This window comes from Heptranchias perlo, chromosome 32 (genome assembly GCF_035084215.1).
Source record: "Heptranchias perlo isolate sHepPer1 chromosome 32, sHepPer1.hap1, whole genome shotgun sequence".
In the NCBI taxonomy this organism is placed as follows: domain Eukaryota; kingdom Metazoa; phylum Chordata; class Chondrichthyes; order Hexanchiformes; family Hexanchidae; genus Heptranchias; species Heptranchias perlo.
Window position 1 is genome coordinate 30,717,845 of NC_090356.1, and position 10,555 is coordinate 30,728,399.

The following is a 10,555-nucleotide window of genomic DNA, read 5'->3' on the forward strand; positions in this document are numbered from 1 at the left end:
AGGATCTCACTGGATGGATGAATTAAAACAGATCCGTATGAACAGAATTAGAAAACAGGGGCGAGTGCTGAGTCTTTCTGTGTTCTCGATAGATAATTTGGATTTGGGCATAGGGAGCAAAATCTTGAAATTTGCTGACAACACAAAAGTAGGGATGTGTCAAATAGTGACAAGGACTGTAATAGATTTTAAAACATGGACAGGTTAGCAGAATGGGCAGATAGATGAAATATGGATAACTGTAAAGTAATACATTTTAGGAAGAAAAACAAGGAATGGGAGTATACATATAATGGAAAGACACAGAAGAGTAAGGATGAACAAAGACACCTAGGGATTCAAATAAATAATTCCCTTAAAATATATGAGGGCAAGTAGATAAACCCATAAAAAAGCCAACAGCATTCTGGGTTTTATAAACAGGGGCATAGAGTAAAAGAATTTTAAAAATGCTAAATTTGTACACAATAATGGTTAGGCTACAGTTTTAGAGTACTGTGTGCAGTTTTCATCACCCCCATTATAGAAAACATATCAAAGCCATAAAAGATCATGCGGCATAGATTCATCAGGATGATGCCAGAGATGGGAAACGACAGTTATGAGGAGAGACTTGAGATATAGAATCATAGAAAGGTTTCAGCATGGAAGAAGGCCATTCGGCCCATCGAGTCCACGCCGGGTCTATGCAAAAGCAATCCAACTAGTCCCACTCCCCCGCCCTATCCCCATAGCCCTGCAAATTTTTTCCTTTCAAGTACTTATCCAGTTCCCTTTTGAAGGCCATGATTGAATCTGCCTCCACCACCCCCTCAGGCAGTGCATTCCACATCCTAAGCACTCGCTGTATAAAAAAGTTTTTCCTCATGTCAACTTTGGTTCTTTTGCCAATCACCTTAAATCTATGTCCTCTGGTTCTTGACCATTCCGCCAATGGGAACAGTTTCTCTCTATCTACTCTGTCTAGACCCTTCATGGTTTTGAATACCTCTATCAAATCTCCTTGCAACCATCTCTGTTCCAAGGAGAACCACCCAACTTCTCCAGTCTATCCACGTAATTTAAGTCCCTCATCCCTGGAATCATTCTAGTCAGTCAAGCTCTTCTGCACCCTCTCTAAGGACTTCACATCGTACCTGAACTGTGGTGCCCAGAACTGAACACAATACTCCAGTTGTGGCCGAACCAGTGTTTCATAAAAGTTCATCATGACTTCCATACTTTTGCCTCTATTATATAAAGCCCAGGATCCCGTATGCATTTTAACCGCTTTCTCAACCTGCCCTGCCATCTTCAACGATTTATGCACATATACCCCCAGATCTCTCTGTTCCTGTACTCCTTTTAGAGTTGTGCCCTCTAGTTTATATTGTCTTTCCTTGTTCTTCCTACTGAAATGTGTCACTTCGCATTTTTCTGCATTAAATTTAATCTGTCACGTGTCCAACAATGCCACCAGCCTGTCTATATCCTCTTGAAGTCTATCACTACCCTCCTCACTGTTTACTACCCTTTCAAGTTTTGTGTCATATGTAAATTTTGAAATTGCACCCTGTACACCAAAGTCCAAGTCATTAATATATACCAAGAAATGCAGTGGTCCCAGCACTGACCCCTGGGGAACACCTCTGTACACCTCCCGCCAGTCCGAGAAACAACTGTTCACCACTATTCTCTGTTTCCTGTCCCTTAGCCAATTCTGTATCCATGTTGCTACTGTCCCCTTTATTCCATGGGCCGCAATCTTGATGATAAGCCTACCATGTGGCACTTTATCAAACGCCTTTTGAAAGTCCATATACACTACATCAACTGCATTGCCCTCATCTACCCTCTCTGTTACTTCATCAAAAAACTCTATCAAAGTCAAAAGACTATTTTCACTGGAGCAGAGAAGGCCAAGAGGATATTTAATGGAGCTATTAAAAATTATGAAGGGTTTTGATAAACTTTCCCTATTGAATGTATTTCCTTTGGTTAAAGTTGATTTCCTCTGGTTGGGAGGCAATGACGAAGGGTAATCAATTTAAAACTGACACTAAAAGCACGAGGAGATAGGTTAGAAGAAATTTATTTACAAAGAGAGTTGTTTGGAGAATGCAATGCTTCACACAGGAAGTAGTTGAGGCAGAGACCAGTACATCTTCTAAGCAAAAATTGGATAAACATTTGAATAAGAGGAATTGAGGTCAGAGCAGGGCAGTGGGATTGGTTTTAGATTCCATTAGCAAAGAGCTGGCACAGATATAACAGGCTGAATGGCCTCCTTCTGTGCTCTATAATTATCTTACGATCTTGGTTACCTGGAATCAGATCCAGCACTGTATTCTTTCTTGTTGTACACGTAACATAATGATCAACAATTGCAACCTGAACACTTGCATTTATATAGCACATTTAACATAATAAAAGTCCTAAGGGAAAACAGATGTGGAGCCAAAGGTAGGGGGGAGCTTAAGAAGGGAGGCCAAAAGCTTGGTCAAAGAGGTGGGTTTTAAGAAGGGAAGTGAAGGAGGAAAAGAAAAATGAAAGGCAAAGGGGTTTAGGAAGGGAATTCCAAAGACTGGGACTTAGGCAGTTGAAGGTATGGATTCTAATGACATGGCGATGGGAAAGGGTAGTTGCACAAGAGGCTAGAGTCAGGGGAATGGGGAGTTTGAGGGGGATGGAAGAGATTACAGAGATAGACAGCAAGGCAATGGAGGGTTTAAAATACAATAACAAGAATCTTAAATTAAAGGCATTAGGGGACCAGGAGCCAATGTGGATCAGTGAGTACTGGGATGATATGCTAGTGGGGTTTCGTATGGGAGAGGATACGAAGAAGAGAGTTTATGGAATTTAGAAAATGACCATAAGAGACAGGAGCAGGAGCCTACTCCGCCATTTAATGGGATCATGGTTGTTCTGATTTTTACCTCAACTCCACTTTTCTGCCCTTTCCCCATATCCTTTGACTCCCTTGCTGTTCAAAAATTTGTCGAACTCAACCTTGAATGTATCTGAATGGGAGGCTGGCAAGGAATGCATTGGAGTAACCAAGCCCAGAGATGGCAAAGGCATGTATAAGGTTTTCAGCAGCAGATGGGCTAAAAGCCCGTGGAATAAAGGGGGTAGTAGCAACATGGAAACAGAATTGGCTAAGGGACAGGTAACAGAAAGTAGTGGTGAACGGTTGTTTTTCGGACTGGAGGGAGGTGTACAATGGTGTTCCCCTGGGGTCAGGGCTGGGACCACTGCATTTCTTGATATATATTAACGACTTGGACTTGGAGAGGGGGGGGGGGGTGCGCGCAGGGCACAATTTCAAAATTTGCATATGACACAAAACTTGGAAGGATAGTAAACAGTGAGGAGGATAGTGCTAGACTTCAAGAGGATATAGACAGGTTGGTGGCACTGGCGGACACATGACAGATGAAATTTAATGCAGAAAAATGCAAAGTGACACATTTCAGTAGGAAGATCGAGGAGAGGCAATATAAACTAAAGGGCACAACTCTAAAAGGGGTACAGGAACAAAGAGATCTGGGGGTATATGTGCACAAATCGTTGAAGATGGCAGGGCAGGTTGAGAAAGCGGTTAAAAAAGCATACGGGATCCTGGGCTTTATAAATAGAGGCATAGAGTACAAAAGTATGGAAGTCATGATGAACATTTATAAAACACTGGTTCGGCCACAACTGGAGTATTTTGTCTAGTTCTGCGCGCCGCACTTTAGGAAAGATGTGAAGGCCTTAGGGAGGGTGCAGAAGAGATTGACTAGAATGATTCCAGGGATGAGGGACTTTAGTTACATGGATAGACTGGAGAAGCTGGGTTGTTCTCCCTGGAACAGAGATGATTGCAAGAGAATTGATTGAGGATTCAAAACCATGAAGGGTCAAGAACCAGATGACATAGATTTATGATGATTGGCAAAACAACCAAAGGTGACATGAGAATTTTTTTTTTTTTTTAAATACAGCGAGTGCTTAGGATGTGGAATGCACTGCCTGAGGGGGTGGTGGAGGCAGATTCAATCATAGCCTTCAAAAGGGACGTGGGACTAGCTGGATTGCTCTTGCACAGACCTGGTGCGGACTCGATGGGCCGAATGGCTTCCTTCCGTGTTGTCGCCTTTCTGTGACTCTATGATTCAACATGAGACAGTGGCTACAGAGGGTCATGCAGTCGGTGATGAGGGAGCAGGGTTTGTGGCATGGATCGAAGACGATGGTTTTGGCCTTCCCAATGTTTAGTTGGAGGAAGTTAAGACTCATCCGAGACTGGATGTCAGGCAAGCAGTTTGACAGCAATGAGGCAGTGGAGGGGTTATGGAGAGTTAGGAGTGGGTATCATTGGCATATTTGAAAGCTGATCCCATGTCTGCAAATGTTACCAAGGGGCAGTATGTAGATGAAGAAGAGAATCAGATCTAAATAGATCCTTGAGGGTCTCCAGAGGTGACGATACAAGGATGGGAATGTAGTCTTTGCTAGGGTGCTTTAGCTACGATTGGATAGGTAAGAGTGGAATCAAGGGAGGGCAGTCTCACAAATCTAGACAATAGAGGAGGATGATGTGGTCAACAGTATCAAAGACTGCAAAGATTGATGAGAGATAATAGTCACAAAGAATGGTGTTTGTGACTATGGTTAGGGCTTTTTCCGCACTGTGAGAGGAGTGGATGCTGGATTGGAAAGATTCAAACGGGGAGTTGTGGGAGAAATGATTATGGAGCTGGGAGGCAATAACACATTCGAGGAGCTTGGAGAGAAAAGGGAAGTCAGAAATGAGGAGAGGCGATGACGACAATTCTGACAGGGAAGTGCCTGATATGAAGGAACCAGTTACAATGTCAGCTCAAATATGGACCAGGATAGACTCTTTTGAATACCCTATGAAGGAACTGGAATCAAGGATAACCCATTCTTGAAGTTCTGTGCAACATCAGTTACATGCTTTATTGTAACAAGTTGCATCCTGTAACAATTGTATTTTCAACTCTTTGTAAGTTTTATGAGTAGTGTGCATTACTGTACGTTTAATGTTGGCCATAACAAACCCTAATTTGTATTTTTAATAAGTAGACAGTGTTGGAAAACAAATTTTACTAAAATACTGTTATATATTTAATTTTAAACGCGCATACATACTAAGGAATGGCCACGTCCTATTGTGTCCCAATAATTGAAGCCTTACTATATATATGTACACAAGCCTAATTATAAAGGTTAAGAAAAAATTCAACAGAATATATTTTTCTGAATCACACCCACATTAGCAATTTTATAGGATGTATACTGATACTGCTTAATTACTCTACTTATCTATCGTCCCATTTATACAGAGAGGCAAGCCACAGACAGAAAAATTGTACGCGTGTGGCTTTTTACTTTCTTCAGCAAACTATACCAACAAGTAAGCGATAAAATGAGTTTAGCTGTTCTGCAGTCAGAAACACGGCCATCTCTGACTCCAGTGGCAATGTTTATGATTCTGTCTGGGTGGCACTGCCTCCAGAGGTGCCAGCATAAGCTGCTGAAGGCAGCCGTTTGGTTATTGTACTCCAGTCACCAGCACCATCATGGCATCCTGTGGCCTGACATTCGGTGTTGAATTTTACCTCCCTTTTCCTTTTTCGGAAAGTTTACTTGTTCTGTGGCAGAGGAGTTGGTACGGAGGTATAATTCACTTTTCTAATTCCAGGCAGAAGTTCCATTTTGAAACTTTTACTTTAAGGATTCAACATTGTACACTGGTTTTATAATAGGGGCATAGAGTACAAGAATTAAGAAGTCATGATGAATTACACAAAAACACTGGTTAGGAAACAGAGTACTGTGCAGTTTTGGGTGCCTTATTATAGAAAACATTAAAGCTACAGAGTGTGTACAGTGTAGATTCACCAGGATGATGCCAGGGATGGGAAACTATAGATCTAAGGAGAGACTTGAGATAATGGGACTCAGGTGTCAGGGACTATTTCAATTGGAGCAGTTAAGACCAAGAGAGAATTAAAAGTTTTAAAAAATCATTGACTTTTGATAAGAGTGAATAGGGGAGGACTATATTGTCCAGTTGGGGAGTCAATAACGAGAGATCATCATTTAAAATTGTCATTAAGAGAACCAGAAGACAGGCACTTTACAGAGGGTTGTTGGGAGCTTGGAATGCTTTGCCACAAGGGATATAATAGTTTTGAGGCAGACACCATCGCCTCTTTTAAGGGAAAACTGAATAAATATTTGAAGCAGAGGAGGGTACAGGGCTATGTGGAAGAGAGTGGAGCAGCCAGGGTTCATTTCGAATTGTTCAAGCAAAGAACGATAGGATGGGCCAATGGTCTCTTTCTGCGCTCCAAAAAACTTTGGTTCTTCTAACTAGGCACAAAAGAAAGTGTGTCCTTCAGTAACGTTGGGTTACTGAAATCTTCCAATTCATCAATATATTATGGCGAGGAGAAGTTAAATAATAAACCAAGATACTATATTTGGAAGTGTACGAAAGATGTTTATAATACTTTACGAATTGGGGGGGCAGGGAAGAAAGAGAACGACAAACAATATAATGCATGATACACAGATCAGGCTGAACAGGTTTTAATTGTCCCAAGGAAAAGATCACTTGGATACAACCGCAACCGAGCAATAGGACTTTGCACTTTAGAGCCGTACAGACACACACACTTCGAGGTTCAGCAAAGTCAACCCGTATGAGGCACCACTACTGCAGCCAGAAATAAAGTACAGGTGAGTGACAGTAGTGAACCTGCTCATCCTGCATCCACTGCAAACACACAAACACATTGGCTTCACTGAATTACAAAGCCTGGTCAATAAATAACAAAAATAAACATTCCCGGCACACGTGCGCGCGGTTAGTCCGAGCGGCGACCGGAGCAAAGCCCGGGGAGGGGAGGGGAGGCACAATGGGATGGATGGAGGACCGACCGGGGGAGGGGGGGGGGGGGAGAAAGAGAGAGAAATGGCAATAACGGTCTCCACTATAAATGCCGCAAAAATAAAGCGCTCGGATATCCACAGGCTCCTGCATTGGGGATCGAGGGAATCTCCCAGCGTTTGTCGCTGCTGCGGCTAAGAAAAAAAACCAAGGCGGCCGCCGATTATTTCAGCACATTTTACGCATCCATCCTCCGAATCGCTGCTTCAAAAACGTGTGATGGACGAAAGAACATCGCACGTCACAAAGCTAAGCGGATTTGAATCTTTCTAGGAATGTCACCCGTTTTATTCTCATAACCGACCAGGATTGTCAATTTATCATTTACATGAATGAGGTGCGAATCGAATAACTTACCTAAAAATGACAGGATAGGGTAAGGTTTTTTTTATATATATATATATATATAAAAAATGCTGCTCTCTGAACGCGTACACACACAGACCGTGGCACCGGCTCGCTCGCTGCCCCTTCCACCGACCGCCAGTAATTGCGGCTCCGGGAGCGTCTCAATAAAAACCGTCCAATCTTCCCCAGCACATTGGCACAGGAAGTGACCGCAAGCTCTTCTAGATGCTTCTGCGAGGGGGGAGCCGCTCGAGCGGGAGGTGCGTGCAGCCGCCAGGGGTGTCGGAGAGGTGAGTATGGAAGAGCTTTCGCACCCTTCCAGCTTTCTGGCGTTGATTTTTATATATATATATATAAATACAAAAATATAGCTCTTGAAAGATAACCCAATCGCATCGGTAGTTCCTTTGTCTTTTTTTAAAATGATTTGGGTTTTATTAATTGTGCCCTCACCCCCTCCCCCCCTCTTTTTGTTAGTTTTCTTTTATTTGGGTTGATGATACTAGGGCAACCTAACGGGTATTTTTTTAAGAAAAGGTATTAGTAGTTTAAATGAAAAGTTAAACCAGAAAAATTCTCCTCAAAACAACTCAATTTTCTTCCTTTGCCCTGGAATTCATAATTCCCTCCTCAGACTTGTTGGTGTTGGGGAGGCTGCAAATACCTACTTGACTTTTTTTTATATTGGTTCATGGGATGTGGGCGTCGCTGGTGAGGCCAGCATTTATTGCCCATCCCTAATTGCCCTTGAGAAGTGGTGAGCCGCCTTCTTGAAACGCTGCAGTCCGTGTGAAGGTTCGCCCACGGTGCTGTTAGGAAGGGAGTTCCAGGATTTTGACCCAGTGACAATGAAGGAACAGCGATATATTTCCAGTCGGGATGTTGTGTGATTTGGAGGGGAATGTGCAGGTGGTGTTGTTCCCATGTGCCTGCTGCTCTTGTCCTTCTAGGTGGTAGAGGTCATGGGTTTGGGAGGTGCTGTCGAAGAAGCCTTGGCGAGTTGCTGCAGTGCATCCTGTGGATGGTACACACTGCAGCCACTGTGCGCCGGTGGTGAAGGGAGTGAATGTTCAGGGTGGCGGATGGGGCGCTAATCAAGCGGGCTGCTTTGTCCTGGATGGTGTTGAGCTTCTTGAGTGTTGTTGGAGCTGCATTTAATCAGGCAAGTGGAGAGTATTCCATCACACTCCTGACTTGTGCCGTGTAGATGGTGGAAAGGCTTTGGAGAGTCAGGAGGTGAGTCACTCGCCGCAGAATACCCAGCCTCTGACCTGCTCTCGTAGCCACAGTATTTATATGGCTGGTCCAGTTAAGTTTCTGGTCAATGGTGACCCCCCCCCCCCCCAGGATGTTGATGGTGGGGGATTCGGTGATGGTAATGCCGTTGAATGTCAAGGGGAGGTGGTTAGACTCTCTCTTGTTGGAGATGGTCATTGTCTGGCGCGAATGTTACTTGCCACTTATGAGCCCAAGCCTGGATGTTGTCCAGGTCTTGCTGCATGCGGGCTCGGACTGCTTCATTATTTGAGGGGTTGCGAATGGGCAACAGGAGCTTTTTGATCCTTACTCTCTTGCATGCAGAATTCACCAAGACCGCCTATTTCCATCTCCGTAACATCACCCATCTCTGCCCCTGCCTCAGCGCATCTGCTGCTGAAACCCTCATTCATGTCTTTGTTACCTCTAGACTTGACTTGACTATTCCAATAATCTATCTACTGTCCCATCTTCCATAAACTTGAGCTCATCCAAAACTCTGCTGCCTATATCCTAACTTGCACCAAGTTCCTTTCATCCATCACCTCTGACCTACATTGGCTCCCTCTCCAGGAACGCCTCAATTTTAAAATTCTCATCCTTGTTTTCAAATCCCACCGTGGCCTCGCCCCCTCCCTAACTCTAACCTCCTCCAGCCCTACAATCTCTGCGCTCCTCCAATTCTTGCCTCGTACGCATCCCCAATTTTAATCGCTCCACCATTGGCGACTGTGCCTTCAGCTGCCTAGGCCCTAAGCTCTGGAATTCCCTCCTTAAATCTCTCCACCTCTCTATCCCTCTTTCCTTTTTTAAGACGTTCCTTTATACCTACCTCTTTGACCAAACTTTTGGTCACCTGACCTAATATCTCCTTATGTGAGTTGATGTCAAATTTTGTTTGAAAATCGCTCCTGTGAAGCACTTTGGGATGTTTTACTACATTAAAGGTGCGATCTAAATGCAAGTTGTTGTTGTTGAATTCATTAGGTTTTTCCAGTTTGCTAAGGGTTAATAGGAAGACACTACCTAGCAACATCCACATGCATACATGCCAACCCACAAAATTCTGAAAAGCTAACACAACAGGTTCAGACAAGCTGCCAACTCAGAAAATAGCCTACAACTGAAAAATTACCCAGAATTAAAGATCTGTGACTAAGGCCACTGCTTCGATGAGTTAAATTCTGTTTTTCCACCTTTTGGACTTAAGTATTTTTGTTGGTTTTGAAATTATATTCTGTAATTCAATTTGATTGCCTGTAAAAACTAGCATAAGAAGAAAAAAATGCACTGCAACATCAATTTGTTGTGATCCAGGCTGCAGCTACCAACATCTCATCAGTCTTGTAAGGGCATAAAAACAAAAGTATAATTTTTGCTGTGTTGGATTTATAAGTTTTTGGAGGAAGAAGTGAGATCTGATGGTGCAACATTTATTTTCTGGGTAGCATGTCACAGGAAACTTTGATTTTTGACATGTTTTTGTGCATTTTCCACCATTTTGATGTGCATCATGATTCTTTTCCTTACTTGCTTTTATTCTTCCTTTGCTGTGCTTCGTCTTTTCCATATAAATTTCTATTTTTTTTTATGTCCTGCTGTTGAAATTCAACCCAATCATGCATTGTTACCACCTTGTGCTTGCGAAGTCTCTTTCTCCTGAAGTGACACCACAGACATTAAATTAGTTAAATTAGAAAACACAACTATTGCCAAATAGATACACAACTAATCTCCCTTAGGAAGCTCTGCATAATCATAAGATACTTACGAATAATGAAAGCCGTGCAGAACAATCCTATACTCCCCGCCGCTATTGCTGCACCTAGTTGTTTCTTAAATGATTCCAGAGTTTTTGCCTCCACCACTTTTCCAGGATGCCCATTCCAAATGTTGATCATTCTTTGCGTGACGAGGAACATCCTGATATCAGTTCTTTTACTAGTTTAAACCTCATTCTACTCCCACAATTTAATTTAAAGTCGTGTTCCAGGTTAACCTTTT

The 10,555-nt window shown here is 42.9% G+C and overlaps 1 protein-coding gene across 2 annotated transcripts in view; it reads right to left on the minus strand.

Moving 5' to 3' along the window:
* tmem269 (transmembrane protein 269) overlaps positions 1-7,511 on the minus strand; it is a 142,914-nt gene extending 135,403 nt beyond the window's left edge. For both annotated transcript variants that reach the window (XM_067970124.1, XM_067970125.1), the window contains exon 1: positions 7,304-7,511. The gene's annotated coding sequence lies outside the window, so the exon portion shown is untranslated. The remainder of the gene's footprint in view (positions 1-7,303) is intronic.
* Between the last annotated feature and the right edge of the window lie 3,044 nt (positions 7,512-10,555).